This window comes from Pocillopora damicornis, chromosome 13 (assembly GCF_964200805.1).
Source record: "Pocillopora damicornis chromosome 13, jaPocDami1.2, whole genome shotgun sequence".
NCBI lineage: Eukaryota > Metazoa > Cnidaria > Anthozoa > Scleractinia > Pocilloporidae > Pocillopora > Pocillopora damicornis.
In genome coordinates, this window is record NC_142682.1 from 2,840,662 (window position 1) to 2,856,405 (window position 15,744).

At 36.9% G+C, this 15,744-nt stretch overlaps 1 long non-coding RNA gene and 2 pseudogenes across 3 annotated transcripts in view; 1 reads left to right on the forward strand and 2 right to left on the reverse strand.

Annotated features, from left to right (window-relative positions):
• The window catches only part of LOC149035001 (SWI/SNF-related matrix-associated actin-dependent regulator of chromatin subfamily A member 5-like), a 54,432-nt pseudogene extending 41,902 nt beyond the window's left edge, over positions 1–12,530 (reverse strand). Inside the window, exon 1 of the transcript XR_016182168.1 lies at positions 12,358–12,530. The product of XR_016182168.1 is annotated as an SWI/SNF-related matrix-associated actin-dependent regulator of chromatin subfamily A member 5-like (transcript). The remainder of the gene's footprint in view (positions 1–12,357) is intronic.
• On the reverse strand, positions 181–9,045 carry LOC149035007 (SWI/SNF-related matrix-associated actin-dependent regulator of chromatin subfamily A member 5-like; annotated as a pseudogene). The gene is made up of 9 exons (XR_016182169.1): positions 8,884–9,045; positions 4,344–4,483; positions 4,138–4,269; positions 3,866–3,934; positions 3,308–3,417; positions 2,712–2,848; positions 1,708–1,974; positions 872–1,082; positions 181–750 (listed from the first exon to the last, which is right to left on the reverse strand). The product of XR_016182169.1 is annotated as an SWI/SNF-related matrix-associated actin-dependent regulator of chromatin subfamily A member 5-like (transcript).
• Positions 12,531–12,596: 66 nt separating the features above from the next.
• On the forward strand, positions 12,597–14,754 carry LOC149035008 (uncharacterized). The gene is made up of 3 exons (XR_016182182.1): positions 12,597–12,874; positions 13,074–13,203; positions 14,492–14,754. It is a non-coding gene; the product is annotated as an uncharacterized LOC149035008 (long non-coding RNA).
• The last annotated feature ends 990 nt before the right edge of the window (positions 14,755–15,744 follow it).

The following is a 15,744-nucleotide window of genomic DNA, read 5'->3' on the forward strand; positions in this document are numbered from 1 at the left end:
CAATTTGGACTTTCTCTGCATGAAAGCCATAATGTCCTGCATACACTCTTCCGAAAGCCGGCATTCTTCAAGTAAAGCACACTCCCTCTTGTTGGCACCATGTAACAAATCACGGAATGAATCATATATTGACTGCTTGGACAACAACAAGTGAGCAAAAAAAACAAAACAAAACACTCATTTAATGATAGTATAAAACATTTATTGGTCGTCTAAAACAACACTTCACTCGAAGCCCCTACCGTCTTCGATTAAATATAAATAATCATGATAAAAATTAGAATTGATAAATAAAATATGGGAAACCCCTCTCCTGTATTCATCACTATGATTATATGTTACAATAACACTTGAGTAAGGCAGGATGCCTTTTATTCTTTTCAGGTTGAAAGGAATATAAGTAAGAACACTGAAGTTTTACTCTCAGGCTTCTTTCAGCAATTTATTGAGAGAAGTCATATGGCTGAGGATATCCCTAAGACATTACAAATAGACCCCTTCCCCAACTCCCCCTCCTTTGACAAGCCTGTCTCCAAATGCTACAGTGACTCCATTGTAGAGGGCGCCCTGCTGTGAAATTCTACAATTCAATTTTCTACCTGGGGGGGGGGGGTGCAGCTTTGCCATTGCTTGTATTCTGTTCTGAACTTCTTCTGTGAACTTGACATGGGAGAAAACATCTGTAACCAATCCACAGTCTCTTGCTTCAACTGCTGTCAGTTTGCATCCAGAAAACAACATTTCATTGGTCTAAAGAAGAAGAAGAATTCATGGTGTAATTTCACAAATTATGACAATAACTTAAAATATGCTCTTCAACTCAACAACTTATACAAAGGTTTCAACAGAAATTAGAGGCAAGACAGTGTACCTTTGCAGATCCCATCATCCTAGGGAACATAAATGAGGAACATCCTTCAGGGCTTTGTCTTAGCTCCATAAATGGTGTGTGAAATGTAGCTTTATCTCATGCATAGATCAAGCCAAACAGGCCCATAATTGTTATTTATATTCCCTCAGCAGGTCCATTGACTGCAGCAATCTGAGACTTAGGGAAGTCCATAAATTGTTGTACAAAGTTCCTATCATAATGGTAACAACAAAAAGTTATACTTGATTTGCATGTACAAGTAAGACTAGTGTGTCGTTAGATAAGTAAATATGTATTGCATAAAAGGAAGACAATGAACTCCTAATTTCACAAGGTTATTGCAGAAAAAGATTTCCAAAGTGGATGGTAAGGCCCCTGTTCTAATAAAACAATCAGTGGATCACAAAGAAATGAATTTTAGTCTCCACCCCATAAATTTTTTGTTCGGTTTCATTTACGTCAGCTATTCCGACTTAATGGTTTGAGGTAGTCAATGTTGACCTTGAGAAAGACTTAAATATCTTTTATCTATTTTTTAACATCAACTGCTCCTTGACTAAAAGGCTTCATAACAGCAGTTTTCTGGACATCCGTTACATAATATTAATTCATCAATTACTTGTAATGTATTGGGACAGCTTGGACTCTTTTGGAGTTCAACAGACTTTTGATCAGTGGGCATTAAGTGACTGTCCATCATGGCACGCACATGGTGGAGAGTCAGTTAATATGGGTGAGCTACTTACACAAGACACCACATGTATGTGAGATAAAGATGCATGATGCCATACTGAGGAATGAGTACTAAATCAAAATTCACATATACTGCTACACACCATAGCCTGCAGGTCCACTTGAGGGTTCCAATCACTGTCATACAAAATCACAATATCTGCCATGGCCAAATTGATCCCCAAACCACCTGCCCTGGTGCTCAACATGAAAATAAACTTCTTACTTCCAGGCATGTTATATATGCATTGATTGCTGATTGTCTCTCCTCAAGCAGTGTCTGTCCATCCAGACGGCAGTACTCAAATCCTTTCCACAGACAGTAGACAGTCTGTTATCTACAAGATGTTGATCTGTTGTGTATGGGGGACCTTTAGGAAAATCAATCCATCAATCAGTCAACTAATTGACCCCTAACACTCTAACATCAGTATCCAAGTTCTCCATATCAATCTCTTTACATTTCCTGCAGTACTTATAAGGAGAATTTGTTTACTTTATTCTTATTAGCTTATTGTTTGATTCAGAAGTGATACTGATGGGAGAAACTAGATACCTATCACTTTTAGGGGCTAAAGGGTTGATCAATCTATCAATCGCTTAGTCTGTTTATATAGTCAGTCAGTCTGTCGATCAATTTGTCAGTCAGCTGGACAACCAATCAGTCCATTTGCAGTCAATTGGACAGTTGGTCCATAAGTCAACCAGTTATTCAGTAGGTTTGATCTGTCTGTCAGCACAGAAATCAGTTAGTCTGCCATTCAGTCAGTCAGCCTGTGCTTGATACGACTGATAGTTACTCGGTCAGTACTTAAGTCAGTCAGTCAACTACCATTTATCATCATTAAAAGAATCAGTTGTTAAGTCAGTCTGTAAGTCAGTTAGTAAATCTCCCAGCAAGCCAGCCACTTGTCATCAGTCAACTAGTCAGCTGGGCTTCAAGTCAGTCACTCAATCTTTTAGATGACTAGCTGGCATCACAAAGCCTCTCAGTCTGCAAGTCAGTATATAAATGGTTCCTGCCCTTGCACCTCTGTCAACTTCCCAATCTTATCACATCAGTCAACACAGAGACCATAAGCACTTTGAATCTCACTCTTCTACATACCAGGTTCTGCTCCATCAAACAAGTAAGGGTGGTTTGTACACTTTCATAACTGCATCAGAATGTTCCATAGTCGCATCTTGTCTGATTTCCCAGCTCCATTTACCACATCAATATTCTTCATCAAGATCTTCATGTACCTAAATAAGCAATAGTAATATCAGTGATTATTGCTATACTCTTATAAATAATGCTCATCAAGGGCTTTCATCCTAGGTAATTTCATGACTACAATTTGGTTGAGTTAGGAAGGCAGTTTTTAATGATACCATCTTGCAATTTGCAGTTTTTAAGCACATTTCAGATTTGGTGTACTATTGGCTGGTTTCCATAAAAAAGAGACCTGCAATTAATTCCTTGACCCTAAGAGTGACCAGCAACTAATTTCTCCTTACAATATCACCCCTAATTCAAAGAAATAATCATCAAATAAAGAAGCTATTGACTGTTAAACAAATTCTCCCTGTCAGCCCCTCAGGGAATGTATAGAGAACAGTATGGAGAATATGCATACTGATGTTAGGATGTACATGTAAAAGGGCAATTAAATCTACAATTTTATTGGGAATTATTTCAAGGAACAGTGAAGGAAGCAGTACCAACATCTTTGCATCTTTGTGAGTCCTACATAGACCTTTGTCTCCTTCTTTGGGAGAAGTCATGTTTCAATATCAGCCTTGACACGACGCAATAGGAATGGTCTTAGAACCTATGATGAAAACAAAATTATTCACTACGAGTGTTTTGACATGTTGGGGAAAAAAGATAACTGGACATTTTTAAACAACAATTTTATCATATCACGCCCTGTTTAATGGAAAAGTATGCTGAAAAAACCTAACAAAAGCTAAAGTCTGTTAGCATTTTTGTTTGAAACTTAAAACCTTGTACTTCACAAATGAGCAGCCAACTTGCAAACAAAATGAAAATTTTGCACATCACAGGTAAGCAGCTATGTTTGAAAACAATAGGGAAATAAGGGCATCCAAGGTCAATTTTTTTCACACATTTGAGGACAATTTTCATACAAATGTTATTCGGGAACCATGTATGGTATAAATGTATGGTTCCTGGATAATACTTAAAACAATATGAAATGAGGTTTACAACACCAAAGTTGTCTCCTTAGCAGTTATATCATATCATGCAGTACTTACTCGATGAAGACATTCCACAAGTTGTTTTTCTCCCACAAGGGAATTTGTGTTTAACCAAGCATTAAAATCCTAGAAAAGAGCCCAAAACAAATAAATGATGTCCTTAAAACTAAAACCATGCTAAGCAGCTAGTTATCTGTACTTATTTCAAGTAATTGTAAGCTTCCTCTAAAATTTTGCTTTGTTCTGAGCAGCATAGGTGATTAGTCTTACAAAAATAAATCATTCAAGTTCCCCAATACATTTAGTCTTTTTATACTGGACCAACTTACATCAGATGAGCTAAAAACATCTGGCAATAGAAAGTTCAGCAATGACCACAGCTCATGAAGATTGTTCTGCAAAGAAGTTCCTGTCAGGAGCAACTGATTTGAGGAATGGAGTTCTCACACAATTTCTGAGAGCTGGAAACAAGATGAGAAACATAGTGTTAAGCCACAGAAGTAAAATGTGGCCACCACACTTGGTAGAAACATACCTTAGACTTCTCATTCTTAATTCTGTGTGCCTCATCAACGATGATATACCTCCAGGCAAACTTCTTAAACACTGCTTTCTCTCTTGTCACCATTTCATAAGATGTTATACAAGTGTCCCACTCTCCAGGGAGCATGGTGTCTCAGATAAATGCTGCCTAAAAATATACAAAAGTACACTAACTTAGCCCTTTGACCCTTAAGAGTGATTAGTATCTAATTTCTCCTTACAATATCACCCCCAAATCACACATAAAGGTCACAAGAAGAAAGGAAATGATCACCAACTTAAGAAGCTCTTGATTGTTACAAAAATTCTCATTATCAGCTGCTTAGGAAATGTATAGAAAACAGCACAGAGAATATACATACTGATATTAAAAATTTTGAGATGTTCCAGACCTTGGACTGACCCTCACAAGCATTTTTGGAACCCATACTTTCTCTTCCCTAATTAATATCAACAAGCTACTGAGGAAGAGAGGTGATACTTTTATCATGGCGTTCGGACGCGGCGTCAAGCTCTCCGCAAATTTATGTGTGTTTCTCTGTATTTACATCACTTTGGAGTTCTTCAGGTTCTCAGATGTATATGAGAACACTTTGCTTAACGATAGAGAGACGTATTTTGTTTCCCAGATGAATTGCAGGGCTGAAGTTGCTGGTGCTTCATTTCATCGAAACGAACCGACCCGGAGGCAAGAGTCTAATGGACGATTGAAGAGTGTTATGCTTTGTAAGCTTTTTCATCGTGCCTGTTTTGCTTTGACTCTTATTGCTCTTGCTGGTGACATTGAGATTAATCCCGGCTACCAGACATTTGCTGATATCAAGTCCACTAGAGGTCTCAAGATTGCTCACTTGAATATACGAAGTCTCGCAAACAAAACCGACTCTCTGCGTCTTGAGGGAATTAACAACAAAACTTTTGACGTGCTAACTCTGTCCGAGACTTGGCTGGATTCCTCAACAAGTGATGCTGAAATAAAACTCCCTGGATTTGTGTGCATAAGGTTAGATCGCACTGGCAATAAAGAGGGATATGGCGGAGTTGCTATGTATGTAAGAGAAGATTTGGCGTTTCGTTTGCGGAATGATATCAATACTGGTGGACAGGAATGTTTATGGATTGAGTTAATTCGAGATAAATGTAAGCCAACGTTATTATGTTGCGCTTATAGAGCACCAGATGCCGATCTCCGCACTTTTATTTCGTCTCTGTGAGATAGTATGCCTGCTGTTGATCTTGAAAAATCGGATGTGGTCATTTTAGGAGATCTAAACGCAAACATGATGCCTAATTCAAAATTGCCCAAGAAAGACAAACTACTTCTCAACTTCTCGCGCGCTTTTGACTTCACACAGCTGATAAAAGAGCCTACTCGAATATCTGACACCTCACGGACCTTGATTGACCTGATTTTTGTCAATAATGAACATCGCATTGTTAAATCTGGTGTTGTTCCGTTTCCATTGAGCGACCATTACCTGGTGTTTTGCATTCTAAAGACTGGTGTGCACACAAAAGCACATCCAAGAATGTTTGAGTATCACTCTTACAAGAATTTCGATGCGAATTCATTTAACGAAGATCTTAGGAATGTTCCTTGGCACGTCGTTGACAATGAAAACAATATCGATGACGCTTTATTAACTTGGAACAAACTGTTTTCAGAAGTTGCAGACGATCATGCACCTGTCAAACGACGACGTGTGAAGGGAACACCTCTTCCTTGGATGAATAGCAAAATTAGCGAATCAATGAGAGATCGAGACTGGTATCATCGTAAAGCACGTAAATCGAACTCAGAAAAGCACTGGAACACTTACAGGAAACTGAGGAACAAAGTAAACCGCTTAGTAAAATCTGCTAAGTCGAAATATTACTGTGACATGATCGAGGAAGCCAGAGGAGATCACGGCAAAATGTGGAAAGCTGTAAACGAAGCATACAATCGTAATTCATCCTCAGAAAAGGTTCAGTGCATCATTTCCGATGGCATTCAGCACACCACTTCCAAATCCATTGCTGTTGCTTTGAATAGCTTCTTTGCATCCATAGGCAAGCGCCTAGCTGACAAAATAACGACTACCTGGTCGAATTGCAACTTGGTTTTAGAACAACTGTTGTGTCAGTTCCAGTTAACTGAACCAGAGGAATCGTTTGTGCTTCAGCAGCTTACCTCTTTGAAGACAAATAAAGCAATTGGTTTGGACAAAATTAGTGCTAGACTACTCAAGAGCTCTGCTAATACAATCACTCCCTCCATCACTAAGCTGTTGAATCGATCGATTCTTACTGGTAAATTTCCTAAATTGTGGAAATGCTCAAAAATTACAGCCTTGTTTAAATCAGGCGACCGGTCAAATGCATCGAACTATCGACCTATCTCTATTTTACCGACACTCAGTAAAATTCTCGAGAAAGCCGTGCATTCCCAGTTGTACCAGTACTTGGTTATTAACAACCTTCTCACAAGGAAACAGTTTGGATTCAGGAAGGGGCTCTCTACTGAATCTGCTTTGACATCATTTGCTGATGAAGTCTTATTGAACATGGAACAAGGTAAACTGTGTGGGGCCGTGTTTTTGGATTTAACCAAGGCTTTCGACACTGTGGACCATCGGATTTTGTTACGCAAGCTTTCCAAAATTGGTTTATGTGAGAACTCGCTTCAGTGGTTCCGCTCTTACATTACTGACAGGAAACAGCGTACATGTTGTGGGAATGAGTTGTCTGATGAATTGCCAGTTACCCATGGGGTCCCTCAGGGAAGTATCCTGGGTCCTCTGCTATTTGTCATCTACATTAACGATTTGCCAAGCGTTCTAGATGCCTGTCAAGCATCACTTTATGCAGATGACACGGTGATCTACTGCTATGGGTCTTCCTCTCAGGAGCTGACTGAAAAGCTCAACCAAGACCTCCTGGCTGTGGCGAAATGGCTGAATGAACATAAGTTAACACTGAATCTGGACAAAACTAGATGCATGCTTATAGGCAGTAACAAGAAGTTACAGAGGAAAATAGCTCTAACTGTTTCAATCTTTGATCATTGTATAAACAATGTTACTTGTTTTAAATATCTTGGAATCTTAATATCGTCTGATTTTTCGTGGACAAATCATGTCGAATACATGGCAGGGAAAGTTAATCAAAGGCTTGGCCTACTTAGACGCATTAAGCATTTGTTACCGTTTAAGGCGCGCATCCTTTTTTATAAAAGCCTTGTTATGCCCTTATTCGAGTATGCTAACTTAGTTTGGGGAGACAAACATAATGTAACTTTAATGTCTAGTTTGCAAGTGCTTCAAAATAAGGCGGCTAAAATAATATTAGATCGACCACTGTATTCCTCTGCGTCTGATGCGTTAACTACACTGAAGTGGTTAACACTAGAAAAAAGGCGCTTCCAGCGCCGATGCGTACATGTATATAAATGTCTTAATGGTCTCACGCATCACGAATTAACATTAGTCACTCAGCAAGAACAGCATAGTTACAACACAAGAAATAAAGCAAACCTCAAAATTCCATCCGTTAAAAGAAACTGGGGTTAACAAAGAACTGGCTATCATGCTGTAAGTGATTTTAACTCGCTGGACAAAACTATACGAGCCTCTGATAATGTAAATATTTTGAAGCGTCAGATTTTTAATTCATTGATTTAAGTTTTGTATTATACATAAGATACATTAGTTTTTAGTAGCATCTTTTAGCATTTTTATTCATTGTAAATTTTTAATTTTTAATTTTCGAGGTCCTTTTTGTAAACCACTTTTTAGTGAAAAAGTTTCCTCATTAAAGATTGTCATTATTATTGGGTGGATAAGGAAGGGGGGGGGGGGGATGCCATACACTTCCCAGTCCTCCACCCAAACCTAGCTTAGCAAAGTCTTGATTCACTTTCCTTTTTTTCCAGCAATTTACCTCCAACTCTAAATTTGTTCCTGGAGAACACAGACATGTTTGACTCACTCTTTGCTTTTGATTACCAATGAGACAAACAGCTCGGATAGTCGGACACCACCTTTCAAATTCAGACATCCAGTTAGCTTATGTGGACTTTGGCAAAATAACAAGATGAGGACCTGCCATTTCTCTGAAATGCTTTATGTACCCAAGCAAGGAATTGGTCTGCAAAGTCTTACCAAGACTCTGTTATAATAAGAAAATTACTGTATTTATTCGCCTGTAAGCCGATCTCGGCTATAAGCCGAGACCCTAAACTTTTTCATGTCAGCAGCTGTTGCATTGAAATAAAAAATAAACACAAAACATTCGGCTATAAGCCGAGACCTAATAATTGCAAAGTACTCCACGCGTGTCGTTAACTGAGATGAATTAAAATAAACCGAAAACAAAAGGAGCTTCCCTCTCGGGAAACATGCAACCAAAAAGTAGGTTATGAATAAACATATTCATTAAGTCCAATTTACTCAGTTGTTATTGGTCGTTTAATTGAAAGTAACAACAAATCACAGATAAGTTGAATTTAATGTAAATAAATAGAACCATGCGTGACATAACAAAACATTCACCTGAGTTCAGAATCATGTCTCAAACAATCACTCTCTTTCAAAGTTATCGTAATTGATCATCATGCCGAAAGTTCGTCGTTCTTCATACAACTTAGCGTTCAAACTAAAAGTCGTTGCTGAAGCAGAGGCCGTCGAGAACAACTCCGAGATCGCTAGAGATTGCGGAATCAGTGAATCGATGGTGCGTCGCTGGCGAAAAGATCAAAGATTAAAGTCAATGACCAACAATGATTTACATGTACCTACCTTTTGTGATCTCGGAAATTTGTGTTTGTTGATAATCGCTCGGCTTATAGTCGAATAAACATTGAATTTCGAATCTTGTTAAGCACCCGTAAATTTTTTTTGGTGAAAATACTCGGCTATAAGCCGAACCCCCTACCTTGGCGAGAATTTACCTGTTCTCAGTTTAATTTGTTGGAAAAATCGCTCGGTTTATAGGCGAATAAATATGGTAGTTAACGTCTTTAAAGCCTGCTGGTGAATTAGCCCAAGAGCTTATTTTGCTTTTTTTTTTAGCAAGAAGGCAAAACATTATCCATCACAGATTTTCCTAACAAATTCCTCATGGGAACTCAGGACACTCAGAAAAAAAAGTGATGTTAACAATTTTCTCACCATCTCATCAGCCAAAATTCCATTGATTCCATTCTCAAACAGTGAGATAAGCCAGTTAAGACCTCTTAACTAATAATCTCTCATTTCTCCATTCTTGATGTCTACCAGAAAATACAAAGCCTTTGAGTTAATGACTGCAACATTTCACAACACAGGACTTCTAGAGACAAAACATGTTGGTAATAGCATTTTAACTCCTGTGAGTGACCAAGACAGAATTTCTCCTTACTATTTCTATAAAATATCATGCAGGCAAGTAACGAGAATAAAGAAAAATATCAATTATGGAATTACCCAATGATCTAATACCAAATTCTCCAAGCTAACATAAATGAGAATCATTTGGCAGACAGTAAAGAGAATTACTAATGAGATCTTGGGAGTAAAAGAACCAGAGTGGCTTTGAAAAAACCCTTTTACTTTTATGCTTCTATTCAGTCTTTGAACTTGTTGCTGATTTACTCACACTAATATGTGATTTTTTTTGCTCTTGCTCTTAAACAAATACAAGCAAGTTTTTTGTTCTAGTTTAAAGGCTTGAATGTCTGTAATTACAGCATTTTGAAAATTTGTGTTAAAGTACACCTGAACATGATATGGAAATTGCCTGAGTGCTCCTTGTAGCCCAAAAAATATGTTATGTCTCCTTATCTATCAAGAAAATTTCACTTACAGTGTGGATTCTGATCAAAGTGAATCTCAGATATCTGTGAGTGTTTATTTTGGCTGATCAGTTTTTCACCTTCTTCTTGCTCTATACACAGATACCGATGACTATGACTAAAATATTAAATAATTTTCAAATTGAGACAAACTCTCCCAAACTCTGCAGTTAAGAGGAATTCAATCCCTTAGAACTCATTCAAGCTAGTGTTAGCTAGAAAGTTTTCAGTTATATACAAGTTATCTTAAGATTCTTCAACTTTCAAAATTATTTACAAGCCCTGCAAATCTGTTGTGAAAAGGAGTAGCATGTTTCATATAGCCCATTTTCAGTCCAATACTTACTCCCCAGAGTCAGACAACTTCCTCGATCTGCTTGGAAACTGAGGTGTCTTCATTTTCAATGGACTTGTTGGCTGTTTCCTTGATCTTGTTGTGTTCATGAAATGAGCAAAGATCTCTGTTCGTTTCAGCAGGTAATTGAACCTTGTGGCATTGCCTCTTTCCTAAAAACCACAAAAAGACAATTAGAGATCCTGAATTTCTAATTAATACCATAACATTGTTACCATGACTATTCTCTTTTACTTGAAGAAAGCCACGTTGATCATTTCATATTTCACAACTCCTCAGATAAAGGAAAATTAATAACAAATTTTACAAACTTTTATTAATTAACTACACTTAAGTATTTCATACCTTTCCTCAGATATTTTATTGATCTGCTTTGCATCAATTTAAACTTTTCCAAAAAATGATTGAAATAAAAAAATGAGGGAAAATTTTTTTTAAAATTGATTATGACAAATGAGGTAGGCATTGGAAAGGTAATGAACACAGAGTCAGTCATCTTGTTGTCCCAAACTGATCAAACATTTTTCATTTAGCCACAGCTTATTTAACCCATCAACGTCTAAATTGATTAACATGTAACTTCTCCCTATAATATCCCCACATTACCAATTAAACAGGTAAAGAGAATACTGAAACTAGAATAGAAGTTGCTATATTGATCTAACACCCAGTTCTTCTCACTAATTTACAAGGAGATGCATCATAACTAAAGGGAAGAATTGGCAATCAGAACTTGTAAGTTTAAGGATTAATTTGTTCAATATGGTTAGCAGAATGTGTCTAGAGTTGGAGTCCAATTTCTAGCTTTTATTTCAAAACTAGATGGAAATTTAGTCATGTCATGTAGCTATTCAAGCTGTTTGTACCAGTTTTTCTTCATATTCCTGTGAGGCACCTTTTTAGTGGTCCAGGTTATGCTTTAGGTTTGGGGGCTTTTTCTTCACCTCCTTCATCACCAGACTAAACAACGATATACCCTCCCCCCCAAAAAAATTTATAAACTTACACAGAAACTAAATTATCTACCTTCAATGAGTGACACAAGAAATGTCAGATAACCATTGTTTTATAAGGAAACAAACCTCTTGAGAGAATCAGTGACTTGAGAAATAAGCGATTTCTTTGCTTCGTTCTAATTTTATTAATTTATGGTACACCTTGAGATCCATGATGAAACCTCCTTACAACATCAGATTGTTACAAAATGCTTCTACAAAGATAATGAAAAGTGAATGATATATTCAGCTTGAAGACTGGCAAGTTGTCTTGATACACAAGTGGTAAGCTCCATCGTAATAACATTAGAATGAAACTATAATGATTCAATAACTAGGAAACAACCCGCGATGGGTTGAAGTAAAGTAATTCTGAGGATACAATTGTCTTAGTTCAAATTCAATGGCCAAATCCAGGAATCCATTCACAACCACTAAAAATAAATTCCCCGGTTTCAGGTGATGCTTTTAACACGACAAAAGTTTCTGTCACTAAAGTTATACCAGGCAAATATGCGCGTATGGAAGTTTCACTTTTGATAGAAACAAAGACTTTCTTAGCTCCTTGGCCTCTCAAAGCTTTGTTTAGCTGCGTAAATTTCAGGTCTTGTGGATTATAGTCTCAATCAAAATGAAACATTTTTTTACTGGGTTAGGATTGAAAAAACTGACACACTCAATTCAATAGAAGTGCACTGGATACATCCAGTTGAAATGCACATGGCCTTGTTTGCATGCGCGAAAGAATTGGCGTGACTTAAGATCATTTACTCTTGAAATCAGCCAACTCTAACTTCAATTCCAGTAAATTTGCCCCTAAAATGAGCCATTCAGTAACTTTTACCTCTTCTGGTGTTGTACTTTCGCTGCTGGACGATTCTCCTTCGTCGTAATTAGGCATGTTTCCAGTGGAAGAGAGAAAAATCACTTTCAAATCGGATAGCTGAAAAGCCGGGAAGATGATTTTTGGCGGCACACGAGAGAGGCTATTGATTAGCACCTCGAAATGCACTACGGGATAATCTAGGGCCTAAGTCCTACCGGCTAGAGGTACGCCCGAGGAGCACTAGTAACGAGTTTTCCAGTCGGGTGATTATCAGATTGTCTCAGATTATTATTATCAATTTGGCAGACTATTCCAGTGACACCGTTTGCGATTTATCAATAATCAAGCGACGTGATTGAACCAGACATGAACATTACAACATGCTTTACATGTGAAGAATACATAATTGAGTTTAAATCAAGGAGATTTCGTTAAATTTTGTACGGCTGTTTCCTTCACTCTCGTCGATCTTAAGTTTCTTGTTCTGCAGAGTTTTAGCTCAACACTGTAGCCGCTAAGAGCAACGCTTGCAAAGGTAAACAAAACTTAGACACTAATTTTTTATTTTTACAGTAGTTTAAAGCCTCACTTGAAACTATTATATCATTTTGATTCTCTGTTTCCAAGTTCAAGATAAATAGAACTGAAGCTCTCAAAGTGAAGGCAGACAACAAGGTTATTTATTTACTTATCGTACACTACAACTCTTTTTCAATCAGCTCTGTTTCTTGTAGGGACTGTCAATGTTATTATTGAATCAAAAGACGACTGCCAGCCGACACATGGGAAAAAGGGCTTGTGATGGAAGTTTTCTTGGAACAGGTTGACAACAGAGTTACAGTAACGGCTGCTTTTTCAAATAAGGTAAATACTTCAGTTATCTGCCATACGAAGTGAAAGCAACGTGCAGATGACCCAGCTTTTATTTTCAATTATTTCTAATAAATTTCACATGGTAAGAAGACCATATCCCCTTCATCCCTTCACCACAGGTCAAAATTAGCTTCAAAAGATACGTTCTAAGTGATGACTGAATATTATTTTTTCCAGTCTCTAAAATTTAACTATATGAGGTTTCAATTTAAGAAGTGTTTTACTGAAAATGTATTCCTACTTGTGAACAATAACTGGTAGGGTCCAGGGTCTAGATTGCAATAGACATGGGCACCAGTGCGACTTAAATTTTCTCACTAGTGACTAAACTTTCTTGTTTAGTCTCCAAACCTTGACTGGAAACATATAATACCCTTACCTTTTTTAGTTCCAAAGGGGAGCCAAACCTCAGAGCTTTGAATTTTTGTACTTAGAGGTTGTACAAACCCTTACTTCAAGGAACTCATTGGTGAATGACAAAATCATAGGTTACATACTATGACCCAATGTGATGATTACTATCAACACCTGCGTATATACAACAGGCTGTGAAGATTCCTACTGACCTCTTCTGTGAGCCAAAAAGTTAAAAGGGAGGGGGAGGGGGAGAGGTTTCCACCCAGGGCTTCAAGGTTCTTTTCTTTGCTCACTATAAATAGCTTAAACACCATTAAGAGCTTTGTTTTTCCTCACCAAAATCAACATTTTCTACTGGCAAAAGCTGATAGGTATTATTTTGGATTTTTAATAGCATCTGACTGTAAATATAGGGAATCCATTTACAATTGTAAAATTTTGTCATTCATTTTATTTTCTTAAAGGACCCATTTAATGAACCTTTTCATAAAAATCAAAAAGGTCAAACTTTACCTAGAGAGCCATTCCCTCTCCCAAAATAATGTATTGCCAACTGTTTAACAGCTCTTATGCAAGCCGTCCTGGCCAATCTTTCAGCTTAACCAGGAACTCTTTTCAACCTTGATGCACTGTTTTTGTTGGGCCAAGAGAGAAAATTTAAGGAATAAAACTTCAAGGATAAAGCTTAAAGATGATGTATATTACGATTTGTAAATAATTATAAGCCCTTTTCCTAGGGTCCTTTAGGAAAATAAAATGAATTACAGAATGTTTGCAACTGAGGATGAATTATTGATATTTAGGGTCAGTAGCTTTTGATCACCTTTTTTGTTTAATAAATTGGGTTACTTGTCCCCTTTTGATTTGTTTGGTCATTTTTGTAAGTTCTCAAAGGTTACCAAATCTAACTTAATTATTACAGATTCTAGAGGACACAAAATCTCTCATCAAGCATTCCTACCAAGAAACACTTGACAATGCCAGCAATGGAAAATGGATATTATGTCTAAAATATCTTGGAGATGATAAAGTGTTAGACACTCTGAAAACAAACTGGCTTCAGGATGTTATTACTTGATTTGATTATTATTGTCATTAATATTATTATTGTTTTGAGGTTGTATTTTTAAAACAGATAATGTTGCATTTGCTGTAAACTTAAAGGCACTACATTGTTTCACTCTCTATGAAGGTTAAATGTTACCCTCTTTTTTAACTGCTTTTTGTCAAATTTTTTAACATAGTTTTTTTACCCTTTTTCATCTTTAATACCTCTTCTGAGTGATATTCTTTCAGTTACCTTTGGTTTGCAGTCAGTTAATGATATAATAATGGCAGATCTAGTGTCCCGCAAAACATTACTAACATCCACTACATGTCATTGGACTTACCCCTAACATTGTACTTTTCTTGAAAAATAAACAGTCTTTGTAAAAGAGACCTTAAGCAAACCACCATGGCAACAGCAACAAAAGCATAGCTGGACAAAAGATTCAGTGAGCACACAAATAGCTCAGTATGTATGTTTTCAAATTTTATTTACTTTTTATCTATTCTCTGAAACAAAACAACATAAATCACTAAAATTTGCATGGAGTAAGAACAGAACCTCTGATGGCAAATTATTTACCTGTCATTGTTTAGAACTAAACCCTGCTCACTTTTCTTATGGCAAAGATGATGACTTGCTTAGTTAGAGAGGGTAATCACATCCACCATCCATTTAGTGGACATTTTTGTCAGCTTGCAATCCTGATTGCTTAAGATCCATAAAGATTTCTGTGGATTGACTCTTGTGTTTACAAATTACTTCTAATCACAATCATCTTCTCTTCCTGGTAAACTCCAATTTTCAAATTCTTGCTGGACATAATAACTGTTCACTCTCCACTTAGCTGGCTTTTTTTCTAATCAACATTAGTTGAAGACTGAAGAACAAACCCTTTTACATTTAAGTTTTTAAAAAACACTTTTTTATTTTAATTTTCTTTATTTGTGGGAATTTAAGAAGCAAGTTTTACATTAGTTTTGAAAGACTAAATATTCATTTCACAATCAGGTAACCCACAACTTATACTCTCTTAGAAGTGTAGGAAATTTGCGAGGCACCTCCCATTTTAAATTTTTGTGTTGTGAAGTCCTCGCCACAAAGTGTATTTTTTATAAGGAAAAATC